This window comes from Eleutherodactylus coqui, chromosome 6 (genome assembly GCF_035609145.1).
Source record: "Eleutherodactylus coqui strain aEleCoq1 chromosome 6, aEleCoq1.hap1, whole genome shotgun sequence".
Classification (NCBI taxonomy): domain Eukaryota; kingdom Metazoa; phylum Chordata; class Amphibia; order Anura; family Eleutherodactylidae; genus Eleutherodactylus; species Eleutherodactylus coqui.
Genome location: NC_089842.1, coordinates 157,323,211 through 157,341,146, shown reverse-complemented (window position 1 = coordinate 157,341,146; position 17,936 = coordinate 157,323,211). Strand labels below are relative to the sequence as shown.

Here is a 17,936-nt window from a genome sequence, read left to right as displayed (position 1 = left end):
ATTACGCGTTATATCATTACAACCTAGGAAGACCGCGGCCATAGTACGGGTGCAAAACTTTTTCAATACCAAGTTATAGACTCATGATTTAAGCAGACGAAGTGACACAAAGGATCTGTTATTAAAGCTGGTGGAGATCCAGTCATCACGAGTTGATAGCTTTGCTCGACGAGCCACTGTACATCCTGTCCTTTTTTTAAAATAACATATAATGATAATGCCCACAGCAAAATGGAGAGTTCAAATCAGGCAACAACATCTTCCAGGGACATTCCCAACACAGTGTCCTAACACGCTGGCAATAAATTTAGTCATCTGAGGAGGAGGGAAAGGAGGAGTGGGAGACTTAGGCACTAGGCTTAAGTTAACAGTGTTTTTCTTGAGCCTACACTGCTGGAGGATATTGGCAGAGAATACGATTAAAGTTTAATTATCTAAACTGTAACCTGGATAAACAGAGATGCCTCCATTTGCTTAGAAATCAGGACTGCTTTAACAGAGGCCATTTTCTAGTTGGACAACAAATGAGTTACAGCAAATCCCCAAAATACCAATTTCATGGCAGAAAAATTAAAGAGCAGTTCTCCTTTAAATAAAAAAAATTACTACTACATATTTTTAATAGTCTGTGCAGAGCCAGACATGGACAGATATGAAGCTACTGCTTAATATTACTGCTGTGTTTTTTTGAATCCTGGACAACCCCTTTATTAGGGTGCCTACCGACTAGCGATATATTTTATTGCGATGCAAGAGCGAGTGCCTCGCAGCGCAGAAAAAACTCTGCGATATCGCTCAGTGCTTTCAATGGGGCCGAGGCAGCAGCACCAGCCCCATTGAAAACATAGAGAGTACATTGCGGACTTCTGCCACAGCTGTGACAGCTGTGGCAGAGGATTCCTTCCTCCCCGCGGCACCCTTAGGCAGTCACAGTGTAACCATGGTCTTGTTTAATTGTCCTACACCTTTCCCAGATTATTCTTTTAGGTTCAATTACTGCATCACTGTTGAATTGAAGATTGTCCGTTTAGTGCAGACCTATCGGAGCTGGATTCATGCGGCTGTGAAGACCACCAGGACTGTGATCAATAAAGTCCCAAAAAGGTCTAACCTTGACAGGGGTGGATTGCCCATAGCATCCACCTGGAGAAAACGTGATGGCCTGGTCAGGTCTTGGGCTGATGCATAGGCTTTTGAATAGAATAGAAACAAGACCTATACGTGTCTCCCAGCCATTGCAGTCTTCACCGCTCCTGTCCCCTACTGACTTTCGGGTAGCATGATCGTGTCACATGATCGCTGTGGCCAATCCCTAGCCTCAATGTTGATAAGGTATGTTTTCTGTGCATAGGATTCTCCCCCATAATGTCAATATAGCTTTGGCTGCTGGTTTGCTGACCCCTGTCTACTTGTGTTCACACCACCACAAGATGAGGTTACTTTATAATTTTTTTCTAGAGCCACTTTGGGTTCCCAATCTGTCCCTGACTCTTGACTGTAAGCTCTTATCTGATGTCCACTCATCACTACACAAGAAGACCTGCATAATTTAATAATGAACAAACCTAGCTGCTCCATTATTTGAAAGTGTAACCCATTTTTTAAGTGAATCAGGAGTGGCCCGATTACTCTTCAGATTTGCCTTTCCCATGGATCTGCCAAAAGAGTCCTCAATTATCATAATATTGTTTTTTCACCTTTCCTCGGATCACATGATACTTGGGCCTCTGTGTTTGATATGCCCACCAAAAGTATACAATGGGTACAAACGGGAAGCATAGACAGTGTAGAAGGGCTGAAGGATTTATCTGTATGGGGTCCAGATATTGGGGGAGAAGTGGCATAAGTGCCCACATATTCTTAAGTATATGATTACAGTACTGATTTTGGGTGTAGATGAAAAACAAAATTCTAGCTATTGAGCAAAGGTCAGACATGTTGGAGGCTCAGACACTGATACCACGGATAATAAAGGGTTTTTAGAAAGTTTACAAAGTTCTCTATATATAAACTTGCAAATAACGTGGGACTTCTAATAAATGCAATCTCTGTAGACAAGGAGGCACCATTGTGGATTAGTGCTGTCAATCAAACTATTGGAAAAATCACAGATAATCAGAAGGCTGGAGCTGACTCCTCTGATAATCCCGGACAGTCTACACCTTCAGTGTTAAAAAAATGTTTTTTTCTGTCACTCTCTTCACCTGGTGTCACAATCCACTTTGCTGAGAAAATGAGAAGCCAGGGCTGTTATACTATATTATGCTTTAACTATGAATATGGGTGCATGGGGAATGGAAATGACCCTACAATAGGTCCTGCTCTAATGTATCCTTATCAGGCCTCTGCTATGTAGGATTGTCTTATCATGTTGGCTCCCTTATATGGAGCCGTGACCACCAATGGGACCATAATCTTGCCGACACACCCAGTTGTGGCGGCCAATGGGAGTGCGCACTTGGACTATAGAGTATAGAATCTGTCTTCTGGGTTAACTCATGGACTTCTCTAGTTTCCTTTCCTAAGCTAAAAACATGCAAATTGGTTTATTAATTTCCCAAGCCCTGACGGACAAACGTAGCAGAGCCGAATTAATCAATAAAGAGAAGCTTTACCTTTGATTAGTATTGGCTTTCTGGTTTTTTTCCACAAAGAATGCTAAGTAGCGATACATAATAAGAATCAAAGATCTGTCAGTGTCATCTTGTTGATGGTTTCCAGGTAAACATAGTGAAGATACATTACGATGATGGTATACTTTGTCTGCTAATGTTATAAGAAGCAGAGATTAATTTAAAGGGAATCTGTCAGCTACTTTGAGCCCTATAAGCTAAGCTTATGGGCTTTAAGTAGCTGACACACTGAGTCCGGGGGTGCAAGTTTTATACTTACGTTCCCTGCCGTTTCCCCCAGTGTCAACTGTCACACCCAGCACTGAACGCTTCTGGTACACTACATCGGCACACCATCTAGTATTCAGCGGCAGGTTTGACAACTGATACGAAGGGAATGGAGGGGAAGGTAAGTCTAAAACTTACATCCTCGGACTCTGCATATCAGCTACTTTGAGTCCATATGCTTAGCTTCTAGGCAGTCTCTTTAACTAGATAACACAGCAGATTGACATTCGCTGACTTTGGCGTTATAGTCAGCTAATGTAAAATCCAACATCAGTGGGACACATCTTTATGGCCTTTTTGTTGTTTTAATTTTATAAAGCTAATTAGACCATAGTTCATTTACAACTGTATCTAATTATGAACTCAAATACTAAACAGAGACCCATAATATGAATAACAATCTATCAACAGTAAATTAAATATAGCTATATTACAAAGATATTTGGCCACAGACATGCATATGGAAAATACGCGGCATATTAGTGTCCAAGCAAAGTTGATTTCAAGAAATCTTATTCACACTCTGCAGAAAAAAATCTACACCATAAATTGACCTGTCACGCAGATTTTAAATACACAGCATGTCAATTTATGCTGCAGATTGGTCACAGATTTTCCCCATTAAGTTCAATGTTGAAGTTAAAATCCACAACAGATCCAAAATGTTGCAAATTTTACAGAGGATTACCTGCCAATCTGCAGCAATATAAGCAGGTAAGGAAATAAAAAAAGGAAACTAAAATAATTAAGAAACCCAAAACATTCTACTCACTTTCTCCATCTTCTCCTTATTCCATACAGATTCAGATCTGATTTCTTTGTAAGAAGGTGGAGGAGCACGTTTGCTCGTCCACCAATCTGACAGCGGCTGCTGTCACTTTGATGGTTGTCGGGACTTGGCACATGGAGCTCCTCACAAGCTTTCTACCTGCTATGACTACTGGGCGGTAGAGAGCTCCTCACAAGCTCTCTATCGCCCACTAGTCATGGCAGGTAGAGAGCTTGTGAGGAGCTCCATGTCCCAAGTTGAATAAGCCCCGTCTTCACTATAATGCAGTGGTGAAGCAGCTTGATTGTCACTGCCCAAAAGAACAAGACCCATATTAGGGAGAGTAGAAGGGGCTAAGATCCGCCCTTCTTGTGACATGTCAGAGATAGCATAAAAACACTTGACAGTGCCTTTTTATTTTAGTTGAGATACAGCACTAAAAAAAAGCAGAGTTGAAGTAGCGGAGGTCGGCTGCAACACAGGAGAGAGGTCTAAGTCATATTTCCATGCTGGGGAGTGTCAAGGGGCCAGCAGTGACTGAAGATGATGCATGTGGTACTTGGGACTCCCTCCCTGCTGTTCCCTAGTCACCAAGAGGCAGTGGGTTTGGTAAAGGTCTGCAATGAAGACAAGTGACACGAAGCAGTGAGTCTCGGTGAGCAGTAAGATAGTGAATGCTCCTGTGTCTTACCAAATGCGAGCCTCTGAGATATGTTGATGACCAGTGTTTGTATGTTGGCAGACACCTTGGAAAGAGAAAGAGTGTCGTGACAGCCAGTGTGTGTATACCAACCTGGACACCAGGGACAGAACAATAGACACAGAACTGAAGTGTCTTGTAAAGTTCTGCATTGCCGATGCAACTCAGATACAAGTGAGATATGACAAGCAAGAGGGTGCCCCTGGGTGTTATACAGTGAGAAGGAGGTGAGAAGAGCTTCCACAATCCAAGAAAAGTGAGAAATTAAATATTCAGTGACCCGAATAGTATATGTATGCTGACCAGGGTTCTCTTAAGATGTATCTGGACTCCTCTGCAGAAACAAAAACGGTGACAAAGAAAGACCAAGATAGAGAAAAAAAGCGACCAGAAACGAGAGAGACCGGTGAGAGTGCTAGAAGGCCTACCAAGTGGGTACCTTGCCACCGAGTTAGAGTTGGTGTTGTTGGGTAAAAAGAGCTATGGCTACAGAAAGATAAATCCTTTAGGGGCTATTAGCCCAGTATATGAAACAGGGCCAGAGCAGGCTTTAGGCTCACGTCTGCTTTCAGCCTTTAATGTTTTAGACTGTATCATAAAATAAATGTTTACATATAAATATCATGTAATAAGTGTTTGCTGTTCAGGCAAAAATTTATTTGCTGCAGTGAACAGTTTCCGCTGCTATGTGTTACTACCGCACCATCACAACAACATCCACCTGTTTGTTCCCACCAGTCTCTGCATTCTGGCCTCCAGTGAGGACATGTTGAACAAACACGTGACCGCTGCAGCCAACTTGTCTTCAGCAGTCACACGGGTTGAGATGCCATCGCTCGAGGCCAAGCGAAAAAGGTGATAGAGCACGTAGGAATTCCTCTGAGGAATCCCCTGTGGATTTGCTGTAGAAAATTTGCATGAATTTTCCACAGCAAATCCATCCCATGTGAACATGCACTAAAAGTGAAGCTAGATGATGATGTAGGTTGACCTGAAGCCCTATGTAACCATGCTGATTCTGTGGACTGACATGCTGCATCACTTGATCCCATTCAACCAATCAGTAGTTCAGAGATTGATCATGTGATTCCATTTTTTTCTGATGAGTCATGCCATGTGTCACAATATCCCTAATAGTGAGACTTGAGTGCAATCATGTGATATGCCACATGGCTCAACAGAAGGAGGAAGCTCTTTATTTTGCGTGTCCCATCATTTGATGCAGTATTTTTGGGGCCCTTTAGTAGATATATTTACACTCACTAGTATAACTCTGTCAGCATGTCACCCCAATTTTATAATATGAATACTTCCATGAAAGTGGAAGGCTCCCTTTAAAGTCATTGCCAAGGAAATAACCCTACTGGCCCTTCCAATTTCATCCTGATTCCAACTTCGGAAGACGTGATATGGTAAATATTTTCCTCCTTCCTCCGGGTGTGGATGACGTACTTGCAGGGGATTGGCTGACTGGCTCATTTCAACAAGTAAGCCTGCCCTGTTCTCTGCATCAGCCATCATAGAGAAAGGCTTTGTTATCGAAATAAGCCAAGCAGCCAGCACCCTACAAGTACGTCACTGACCTCGGGAGGGGTGGAAGAGCTATATCATGTAACCTGTTATCAGAGTCAGGCCAGAACTAGAGGTGTACCGCTAGACCCAAACTGGAGTCAGGTAAGTTTATTTTCCCAGACAACCCCTTTAAGGACATGTATAACAAGTAGTTTAGAGTTGGGGTATTTGTTAGTTACCTCTAGCAGTCTAAGGATGAGCCCAATTTCAGATTGGGGACAGGATCCATCTTCATTTTGCTCCGAGGCCTTCCTTCCATAGCATATGGGTCTTCCTGCAGAAATAAGTTATATTCCACCGGCCCTTTAAATAATATATAACACTTTATAATAACACGTTCTCGCCGCTGATCAGATAAAGACGTTACAAAATATCTTTACAGAATGCTTTAATGCTGCGATTTTCTAAGTTTTGTTTCAAAGAAAATAAGAGAGCATGTTTGAGCAGCAGACGCTTGTTCTACTCTCTCCCAGATCAGACGCGTAGACTGGGTGGGACAGTAAGAACACAAACTGTAAGAAATAATTTATAGGACAAATCCCCCTCAAGACCATTGAAAGAAAAAAAGTAAAAAAAAAAATCTGGCTCTTGACACTAAAGGCTTAACATCAAATGCGGCCAGAAATCCATTTTCACAGTTTTATTGCCCATTCTGGACGCTTCATTTCAAAGGGAAAGAATCTGAATTCAGACACATAAAATTCCCTTTGTTCTCCTGCCCTGAAGCCTTTGTGCCAGTGTGGACGTTACTACAGGGAGAGGTTGAGATCAAAAAGCTTACAGCTCAGCTACCTGGCCCCAAATGAAGGCCTTTGGCATTCTTAATTAAATTTGCACTCTTCTGGATTGACAATGCATTGACAATTACAACCATTTATATTACCAGCTGAGCTTTTCAAGCAACATTCAGGAGTCACCGGGAATATTACAAGATATTTTTACTGTGCACTGTGATCATGTGTGAATTACTATATGAACCGTAGGAAATTCTGCTATGTAGATGAAAATATAAAAGTCATGGGGGATTTTTTCTCATTTCTCATCCAGAACGCTTTATAGCCTGTAACAGAAATTGGGAAACGAAGGACCAGTATGTGGTTGTAGATCTATGACCACCGCTAAGGTTACCGAGATTATCATCACGTTTTATCAAAATAAAGCTTTCATTATTGTATACTTTCAGGGTGTTACCATCTCAGTAAGTTAGCATAAAGGGTAACTTGCTAATTGGTAGGGGTCTGAATTGTAGGAACCCGGGATTTCAGCCCTAGTATAAGAGGGGTAAACTAGCCTTGTTCATTATTGTGTTATTTCCTTTATTTTTGGTTATTGCCGTAAAGTAAAATAGTGATATATTTCTTTAAGTAGGACTGGTGGTGGGTTACAGAGTGCGAGAATAGACAAGTCATAAGGGACATGTACATAGACTGCTCCGAAATGATAAGTAGGAGAGTTTTGCTTTTCTGCGCCGAGTATTCATTTCAGTGTGTGATGCAACTGGTAAAGGATGGAGGCTGAGTAAGGATGAAGAAGGCACCATATGCATTGGCAAAGTAAGGTTCACGCAAACACTATGAAAGTTCTCCAAGGAGATAACCGATCTACTGGTTGAAGTGATGGACAAACGAATAGCTGCGGTGTATAATAACAAGGTCCAATAGAGGGAAAAGCTAGTCTCTGTACATCTGCCACCTGCACTGCCCGTTTCCAGTTGGGCATGAATAAGAAATTAAGTTTTGTTCAAGCATTGAAGTATGGTTCTGTTATGCCTTGTCATCAGTATGCTATCTCGTTCTCCGGTAACCCAATGACAGACTGTATTATAGGCAAGTGACAGCCCACCCGTCTGATAACCCTGAATGCTGGAAGTATGTCATGTCTCACTTAGCCGTTTTCCTTCCAAACTGGACAGATCCTCTAAACCTATGGAACCTGTTTCAGCAGCACATTCCAAATTTTGGCAGCTGTGGTTGCACATGTACGCCTTCACTCCAATCTCTTTAATAGAACCACCGGAGATTGCCAAATTCAAGCACTCAACTATTTCCCTTTGAAGTGAATGGAAGTGCACATACATGGCCATCGATGCCATAACTTTGGGGGTGAAGTCCGAGATGGGACAACCCCTTTAAAAGTTATGCTACTTTCTATTGTACTTTGTGTATCTCACCATTTACTGTCAGTAAATAGGAACATTATGGTTTGTTCTCTATCCAGCCTAGACTATCCTCTTTGTGAATGGGAAGATGGAACAATACATCTACAGAACCACCTGTTGGAAGGTAGCATTCCTGCAAGTCAATGTTAGACTTTTTAAAAAGCCTTGTAACAATGACTGGAAATTGTGAGCTAAAGCTGAATCTTCTCCAAAAGTAAAAGATAACCATGCACAGACAACGGTTATGGGATGATTGCCCCTCATCAGTGTGCAGCAGGTTTCTGGCTTTGGCTTACAATTCCCAGTCAATGTTACAAAGCTTCCCTCCTCTTTTCATTTGTTCATGTATGCACAATTCTTTGTTTCACTCCTCTGTAGTCATGTGCTTGAAAAAGGAGCGTGTCAGTTCCGAAACGCGTTGCACTTTACGTTGTCCTTCACTAAATACATTTGTATTTATCTATGCATCTCTCTGACCATTTTTTCATTGTGTCTACAATCCTCCAATACGTACAATCTGTTTGACTTATATATGACTGTCTCCTGGTAATGTAAGCCTCATTGGGACACTCTGAGCCCAGGGAGTTTCTTTCTCTTTTTTTTTTCCGTTTACAGTCTATTTTTAATTATTGTTATTTTTTTCAATTAAAAAAAGGCGTTTTGTGGGAAAATTTTATTTTTTTGTTACTCTGTATTTTCTTAAATTAAACGTTAACTTTTTTCCCTACAATTTTGTAGTCTCTCAAGAGGTCTTGATATAATCATTTGATTGCTGGCATACTACACTGCGCTACTTGCATAGTGCACTGTAGTATGCCTACAACAGCAGCCTAGTAGACTTTGCTGGAGGCAGGGTCTAATGGGCTGAGTTATAATGCAGATCCAGATACTTTCGTCAAGCCTCTGGTTGCCATGGTAACCCCCTTGCACTCTGTGATCGCATCGCAAGGGGCCAAAGTTTAACCAAAAGAATTCCCTCCCTCTGTCAATCACTTACATTTTGGAGTCACTATTGACCATGGGATTTAAGGAGTTATATAGCAGGATTGGAGGTTTCTCTGCTCCGGTTCATTAGAACAGGAGCCCATCTGTTAATAGATAGTTAAGCCTCGGCTATTCCCTTCCCTGAAAAAACACAGAGGCCTAGTCTAATGTCCCTTAGTGGCCACCATATAAGCATGTCTTTGCGGCCACTATTTGCAGACAATGGATATAACTAAAATATTCCAATCCTCTGACAACAAACAAAGATTGCTTGAATGAGGCTGAGTAGCAATATCCGACACAACCCATAAAGAGTGGTGATGACACTGGTGACACGCTAGTTGGGTAACTAGGAGTTCAGCATCATTTCTTATTAGGCTCTTGGACAGAAATGTGCTGTGGGGAGGTGGGGCTTCCCTCCAAGTGTCTGTGCACAAGGCAGCCACCTCATGTCTTTTGGGTGGAGGGAACAGGGAGCTCCTAAACTGCCTTACACAATATCCTACAAAATTTCATATAATCACGCTCCAAAAAATCCCAAATAGTTTTTACAATGTAATAACACATGTACTTCAATTTTGTCCAAACAATGGAGCTACCATTGTTTGGAAAAGAAGTAACTGGGATGAATTCAAATCCCTAATAATGTAGCATTTCAGGTAAGAAATGGTCGTGATGTGGCTTCGGAACTGCAGATGTTCAACACTAAAGTGCACCTCCGAAATGAAAGTCCTATCCCCTCCAGTATACAACAGCTGTAATACCAACCAACTTCTTCCTTTTTAATATTGAGCTCCTACAGCTAGGTGTACCCTAACAACACATAGCTCGTCAATACAATATATTTGTAAACTTAACATTGTTCTTTTTCTGTGATTTTTTTTTCAGCTATTGCTTTTCCTACACTCAAGGGAAGTATATACATAAAGCAAATTTTTAATAAGGATCTGGAAAGTGCTCCGGTAGCCCATGAGACTCACTCGTGTCCTCCGGCTGATGTTGTAACATTACAGGTGAGGTTCCCTTAAAGTTTTGCAAAGGGAATATTAGATTTCAGGAAGTGCTGTGTACATCGATGTAGATCAATTCTATTGATACCTTGGAGAAACAGTGGTAAGAATTTAAAAATAAAAGACAAGTAAGCAGCAAAAACAAAGGACTAGAAAATCCCCCTCAAGCCTTCCTTGGCTTTCACAGATTAAGTCTAAACAGAAAAAAAGAAAACTTTGTTGTTCTCAAAAACCCTCACAAAGCAAACAGTATTGCTGTGATTGATATGGCTGGGTGGTTTTTCAGTATTGCTTAGCGGCAGCCGTTCTCTCTGTAATTGTTCTGGTCCTATTAAATTTTGCAACAAATTTTGAGATGAGCGTGGTATTTTTGGGCATGAAGATTGACTTACAGATGAATCTAAAGTTATCCAAAGGTGCTTTGTTGGCCAATCTTATTGCTCATGTCTTCTGATGTCCTCCATGAGCTCAGAACACCATCAAGGGTTCTCTGCTGTACATAATGCTCATGATGACCATCTGTGCTACTTGGAGTTTCCTGTAACTCTGAGCTGAGGGGTTTGTATGTGTCTTCTGATGCCCTTCATGAGCAAGGAACTCCATAGATTTGTAAAATAAAGGGCTCATCAAGCAGTACATAATGCCCATGAAGACCACCTTCTCTACTAAGTCTTCCTTCACCTAGGAACTCCACTGTTCCTCGCGTTGCCCTCGCTCAGATTCCCCTCTTTTGAGGTTCACACTCTTAGACTCTTTTGTCCACCCTCCATGCGAGAGGTGGTCATCCACCAACCTCTGGTTACTCCTAGCCTGTGTCCAGATAATTTTTACCACTTGGGTCCCACACTTCTTATCCTGTAAAATTCCAATTCTCATCTCTATTGATGACCCAACCTCCCCATCGCTAACTTCCTCCATAGGCTTCTTACAACTGACACACCACACAAAGATGGCGATACGTTTGATTTTCCTCTGTCTTTTTTCTGTTTCTGACTTGGCAAACTCCTCTCTTCCACTCTCTGATCATAACGTCCTTTCCTTTAGGTCGCTTTCACATGGGTAACAAAATCGCACGATTTTCTCGCGATGCAACAGTGCTACAAATCGCATGTATGTGAAGCCCATGCTTTCCAAATGTTTTGTAGGCTGCTACATTGCAAGAAAGAAAAATCATGGCATGCTCTATACAGAGGCGATTTGCGATGTTTTGTAGCCCATGTTTCCCTATGGAACCTTCCTTTGTTTTGCATTGCTTTGCACAAAATCACAGTTTTTGTGTGGTGCGATGCAACTTTTACAGTAGGAAGTCCTAGTGTTGGTCCCTAAAATAAGCCCTAGCTGCATTATATGACAGGCGCTACCTGCTCTGCTGCACTTTCCCTCCGGCAGTTCCGCAGCACTTGTTTGTAGTCTTCAGCCACCATTTCCTGGTCAGGGGGTTCAAAAATCCCACCTCCAAGAACCACTGCCTCTGATTGGTTTTTGAGTGCCGTGGCTTAGCCAATCAGTGCAGTGCTCGATGTACCAATCAGAGCTATCGTATTGAATGGCAGTGATTGGTTCATGGAGCACTGCAGTGACTGGCTGAGCCACGGCACTCAAGAACCAATCAGAGCCAGCGCTTCCTGGAGGTGGGATTTTTCAACTCTCTGACCAGGAAGCGGTGGCTGAAGATTATAAACAAGTGCCGCAGAACTGCCGGAGGAGAAGTGCGGTGGAGCAAACAGTGCCTGTTAGGAAATGTATTATTTAGGGTTTCTAAGGTAGCTAGGGCTTATTTTGGGGGTAGGGCTTATATTTCAAGTGCCCCCGAAATACTGTCCAACAACTCCACAAAATTGTGATATCGGCATGCAGCGATATTGCACAGAACACAGCTGCGATATTGCTGCGATTTTCTCGCGGCAATATCGCTGTCGTCCATGTGAAAGACACCTTACTGTCAACTATTCTCATCTCTATAAACACATTCCTATCTACCACACAAGCAAAAATCTTCAGGTTGTTTACACCCAGCAATTTTCGGACTCCTTACAGTCACTGCTGTTCCTGATCTTTTGCTTCTCTTGTCTTGACCCGGCTGTTGAGTACTACAATAAAACTCTTCCTCTGGATCACACTGCTTGCTGCTTTTCCCTAAGCCCAGTAAACCTGATTTTTGTTATGATAAAAAATTTCATGGCTTGCTCTTCACAAAAAAGCATAAACAGTCAAACAGTATGCAAAATACAACTACATACGTAATAATATAAATGTAGCATTATATTCCGAGAGAACGTTTGTTACAGCAAATACAAGCTCTATGCCCAGCGCATTCATATGCACCTATTTTAGAACGAAATAGTATTGACTGCAGCCACGGAAAAAAAAAACTCTTTGATCCATCGCAAGGTTCAGAAAATTCCCGGAGAATAATATTACGTTTATAATAGTTCAAAAGAATAAAAAGCTTTCAGCGACTCGCTCTCCGCTCACCAATTTAATTTTAGGACATCATCATATTTATGTCTTAAATTTGATGGAATTTGTTTTTTCCTCCCTCTGCATTTCCTTGTCCATGATCAAGGCAGTGTATTTGTACCACAGCGAAGCCATCTTCTCGCTTGGCTTCAGAAGCTGAATAACAATTGCACAAAATGTAAATCTCCACAGTTTGGAGGCTTCTTGTAAGAGTCTGGGGAGGAAAAAATGAAGAAAATTACAGGGATACTAAGATTAAAGATTTTTCTTCTCCATAAAGACACTTAGTATATCATTTGTAGATTGTGCTGAAGGATTATGTTCAAGATTACAAAAAATTGACAAAAATTTAGGGTATAGTCAGCTAGGCAACAATTGGTTATCGGTCTGTTGTTGAAGTCTTCAGACATGTGATTGCAACAGTGGAATTATACCCAACACGAGTGAGTAGGGTTGCATCATTTTTTGTTATTCGCTTCTATTGGAGACCTGGAGTCTCTATTTTTGAATATCATGACAGAGTTCGTTTTACGTAAGCTACTTATGTCTTATCAATTGGCTCAGTTTGTCTATTGCCCCACCACCAAGAATGGTAATGGCGCAATAGGCAAAGGCACTTTCTACTGAGTGCTTTCCCATTTTAAGGCCATCGTATCCCCCTGAAGAAAATAGAGGGTTTAGTTTCATTGACAGAGATCTTAAAAACTATGAAAAATAAGTAAAACAGAATACCCTTATGAGCTAAAGGAGTTGCCCATTCGGATAACCGCAGTCCATATGCCCGATTAAGGACCTCAGAACCTCTGCATGAGTGCAGGACCTCCAGTGGACAGCAGCCAAAAAATCTCTAGCAGACTTGGGCCATCCATGTATCTTCACTAGTAAAATCCTGTAGGCCTTAGGAGCAACCTTGGTATTGAAATTGCTCAAGAATTTGTTTAGCATTGGCAGTGATACTTTGTCTCTTTATTTCAAGATTGGGCCTTAGGAAAATATGGCTAAGTACTGCCACTATAGATAAGCGAGCGTACTCGCTAAGGCAAATTACTCGAGCGAGTAGTGCCTTATGCGAGTACCTGCCCGCTCGTCTCAAAAGATTCGGGTGCCGGCGGGGGAAAGCGGTGAGTTGCAGGAGTGAGCAGGGGGGAGCGGGGGAGAGAGAGTAGAAAGAGATCTCCCCCCCATTCCTCCTTGCTCTCCCCCGCCGCTCCCCACCGGCACCCGAATCTTTTGAGACAAGCGGGCAGGTACTCGCATAAGGCACTACTCGCTCGAGTTGTTTGCCTTAGCGAGTACGCTCGCTCATCTCTAACACTGCCACCTATTACCAAGGTTAGTACTGCCATGAGAAACTGAATGGAAGTAACAATTAGGGGGGTTTCACATGGGCGAGAAAGTCACACAATTTTCACCTGCTGCAATAGTAAAAAAGTAGAATATGGGACCAATGATTTACAATGGTTTCATTCCCATCTGCGATGTTTTTACTGATGCGATGTTGAGAGGATAAAAAAATCGTGATATGCTCTATCTTTCTGCGATGTGTTATTTCTTATCTCCCACGTATTCCTATTGAGGCTTCTTTTTATCGCAACGCTGCGATGCGCTTTTAACATTACGAAGTCCCATTGACTTGCACAATAAAAAATTGCGCAATCTAATCACGGGCAACAGCGATGTGATGCAAGATTATTTTCCACAAAAAGCATCACTGAGGCTCACAAATCCCAATAAATAAAGATAAAAATTTTCTACTGGCAAAATCACGATCGCCCATGTAGAATTAGCCTTATAGGGAGTGTGTGTGGATAAAACTGAACCAGTAACTACCATATATACTCTAGTATTACCCGACCTGAGTATAAGCCGAGTCAATACGTTTTACCACAAAAAACTGGTAAAACTTATTGACTCGAGTATAAGCCAAGCTATACTCGAGTATATACTAGGTAAAAACCTCCATACTCACCTCCCAGATGGCGTCTGTGTCCCCGGCGGCGGTGCGGCAAGTAGCTATAAACCTCCTCGCTCTCTTCTCTGCTCTGTCTTTCCCCCCATCAGTGCTGTGATAGGCTGTGATTGGTCGGCGCTCGATCCAATCACAGCGCTTCATTTCACAGCGCTGATGGCGGGGGATTTGAAAGCCGAGCAGAGAGATGACAGCGGGGAGAATTTTAAAGCAGCTTGCCACACCACCGCCGGGGACACAGACGCCGGCTTGGAGGTGAGTATGGAGTTTTTTTTTTAATCCTGACTTGAGTATAAGCCGAGGGGGCTTTTTCAGCACAAAAACATGTGCTGAAAAACTTGGCTTATACTCGAGTATATACAGTACTTAAAGGGGTTGTCCCGCGCCGAAACCTAAAATTTTTTTTCCCGCAGACCCCACCTTAGCAGACAGTTAAATTACATCCATTTGTTATTTAAAAAAAAAAAAATTCGCTTACCTGGATCCCCGATCTGCAGCTTTGAAGATTCTTCTTTCAAAGATGGCGCCACTGGTCTTCTCCCATGGTGCACCGTGGATGTTCTTCTCCAGTCTGCGTTCCACTGCCGATTACAGCCACCTCATTGGCTGATCGGCACCACGTCATGGAGGCGGAGCTACGATGACGCGGAGAAGAGGGAGGAACCAGGACGCAGCTTGTGAGCCCGGACACATCCAGCAGAGGATTCCTCCCTGCGCAAGCCCGACTGTTCGTGCAACCAGAGAAGAGGTTTGATCGTCGCCATGGAGACGGGGACGCCAGCACCGGAGGGGGGTAAGTGTATAACTTCTGTATGGCCAATATTTAATGCACAATGTATATTACAAAGTGCATTAATATGGCCATACAGAAGTGTATAACCCCACTTGCTGTCGCGGGACAACCCCTTTAATATGTCCATAAGTACCTCTGATGTTCATGTACCTTTGCAACCAATTTTTTCATAAAGTCATTTGGCAAAAATATTCTTCCATTTGTCTATACAGTTCCTATGCAGATCTATGTGTCTCCATCTTTACAAACTACAAATAAAACCTATGGAACCTAAAAGCAGCTATGGTGGCTCCAGTCTGTGACATTTCTACATCTTTTGGTATAAAATAAGTGAGGAGTTATTTTGAGAAAGGGGAGAAAAGGGCAAAATAGCACCAGGAGGGGCTAAGGCCCATTTGCCCAGTAGGATAGGTAAGGGGGAAAAAAATCTATACCTTCTATATTTTCATAATTAGTAACAATATAAGAAAACTAATTTTGAATAAAAGCCTTGATGGAAGTGTTCCCGACATGTAATCAACTGAGTAATTAATGTGTTATAGCTATATTTTAAGACAAATTAATCAAAGTAAGAATTACGAGTAATAGGTTTGGCAGGTCAAACATTAAAGAATAAATAAAACTTACATTTTTTACCTATTTATGTAATGTACTGTAACAACCTCCCTGACTTTACGTAACCAATTTACTCTGCAAACAGCCAATTATTTCGAATGTAAGGGTTACTTGGTGGTTTACTTAAAGAGTTCTCCTCGTGGAAGGATTTCGAAAGTTTCAATGTTAAACCACATAACCACTTCCAAACATATATACTCACCCACTGATGTATTGACCCCGTAATGAGCGGTTGTATCTTGGTATCGTTACATTTCCAAAATGTTAGTGGTAGCCCATTAGGCCACCATGATTTTTTTTTTTATTACACCTAGCATTGGCCCCGGCTAGTACCTGAAAGCTGCAATAGGCTTTAAGCTACAGGATAACACAAGAGATATCTATCCTGCTCAACTAAAACCTCAATCATATTTGTGCATAAAACACCCACATTGGCTATTTGTCTTGGCCTGGAGTGCTTTGGCAGGAAGCCTGACTTAAGCCTTCAGAATGAGGTTTCAGTAAAGAATGCTTTCACTGTATTTCATGTCCACGGCTGACCCCGCCCACTGTTCTTCGCTTCAAGCTGTTTGGCAGCTCTCTGCAAAACCACAAGACAAGTTTTATCATCTAGTAAACCTGTCGCAAATAAAAATATAGAAAAAAAGTAAAGGAAATAAAAAGGACTTCAATAAAATATTTCAACAATTATGGTACTTTTTAATGAGGTGTGCACCACATAATTACAGATTTTTGAATGTTTACGGTTTCTAAGGCCTGGATTAGGATCTGTAAATTTCAACCCATTAACGCATTGCTGCTAAACGGAACATAGTATCAGTTTTTATATAGTTTTTAGAGGGGTTTCTGATAAAGAGGTAGTCCATGCATCTACATTGAAGCCTAGTAGGGGGCAGTGCTACAATTGGATGTGAAGAAGGCCAATGACACAATTTTACCACCTTGGCTTTCTTCTATTCTTGTTTCCAGGTTTAACAGAACTCGTATGATGGACTCTACAAGAGGTGTAGCTAGGGGTGGAATGTGCCGTAGAAAAAGCCGGCTGTCTTCAAGTTTGGAAAGTTAAAATCCTAAACTTTATTAATCTACATTAAAAATATCCATTCGCAACCACAACATGACCTACTGACGCATTTGTGGTATAGGTATGTGCCTTTAGTTGTAGCTAGGGCCGGGGCTGTTGGGTAATGGCACTGGGTGCCTGAAGTAGCACCAATGACACACACTACCTTGGCCGGAGTATTTGAACACAGGTCTAAGGCAGCAAACTAAATTTCTATCCCAGGGGAAAGTGTAGCTCCATCACTGGACACTACTACATTGGGAAGGGTCTCTCTACTGGGTGCTTATCGATTCAAAGTGATCATACACGATCAGGATCAATTCATATACTCCCAGAAGATTCCCATGCATTGATAGCAAACAGAGTTCTTGGAAACTGCAAAGAATTATAAAGAAAAACAAGAAAATCAGAATACCCTAAATCCAATCGGGTGTCCCATTATAAAACCACAGTCTTTATGCCCTATTAGGGCCAATGGATATCATAGAGGGGCGCCCCTTGGGTCATCTCGTCATGAACCAGAGCTGATAACAAACTTAAACTTGCTTGTGCTGACAGACTTGCACTATTCATGTATCTTCCTCTAAGGAAATCTTGGGGTTTTCATGGGTTCTCTGTTGTAAGACAACCCCTTAAATTGTTTTCTTTTGCCCTGGTATACTGCACAGAGCTGCTGTGAAACAGACTTGTCTTGCAGTCAATGGACAGGATGGAGCAGAATATAATCTTGCTTGGAAATCCAGAGCTTCTGTTTGTTTTGCGTAATTTTAAGAGTCTTGTAAAAGCTGAGACTCCTCGCCAGCAGCGACGACAGACACTCTCCAGTGAATTATAACAACATGAGTCATGGTGATGCAGTTGTTTTTGTTTCATTATACAATAATCTTTACATAATGTAGATTATATTCTCATGCAGTAGGAGTCTCGTCTTGCTTTAATCCAC

The 17,936-nt window shown here is 41.9% G+C and overlaps 1 long non-coding RNA gene across 1 annotated transcript in view; it reads left to right on the top strand.

Annotated features, from left to right (window-relative positions):
- The window catches only part of LOC136631530 (uncharacterized), a 30,457-nt gene extending 13,401 nt beyond the window's left edge, over positions 1–17,056 (top strand). Inside the window, exons 3-4 of the long non-coding RNA XR_010793047.1 lie at positions 9,972–10,096; positions 16,900–17,056. This is a non-coding gene — a long non-coding RNA (uncharacterized lncRNA). The remainder of the gene's footprint in view (positions 1–9,971; positions 10,097–16,899) is intronic.
- The last annotated feature ends 880 nt before the right edge of the window (positions 17,057–17,936 follow it).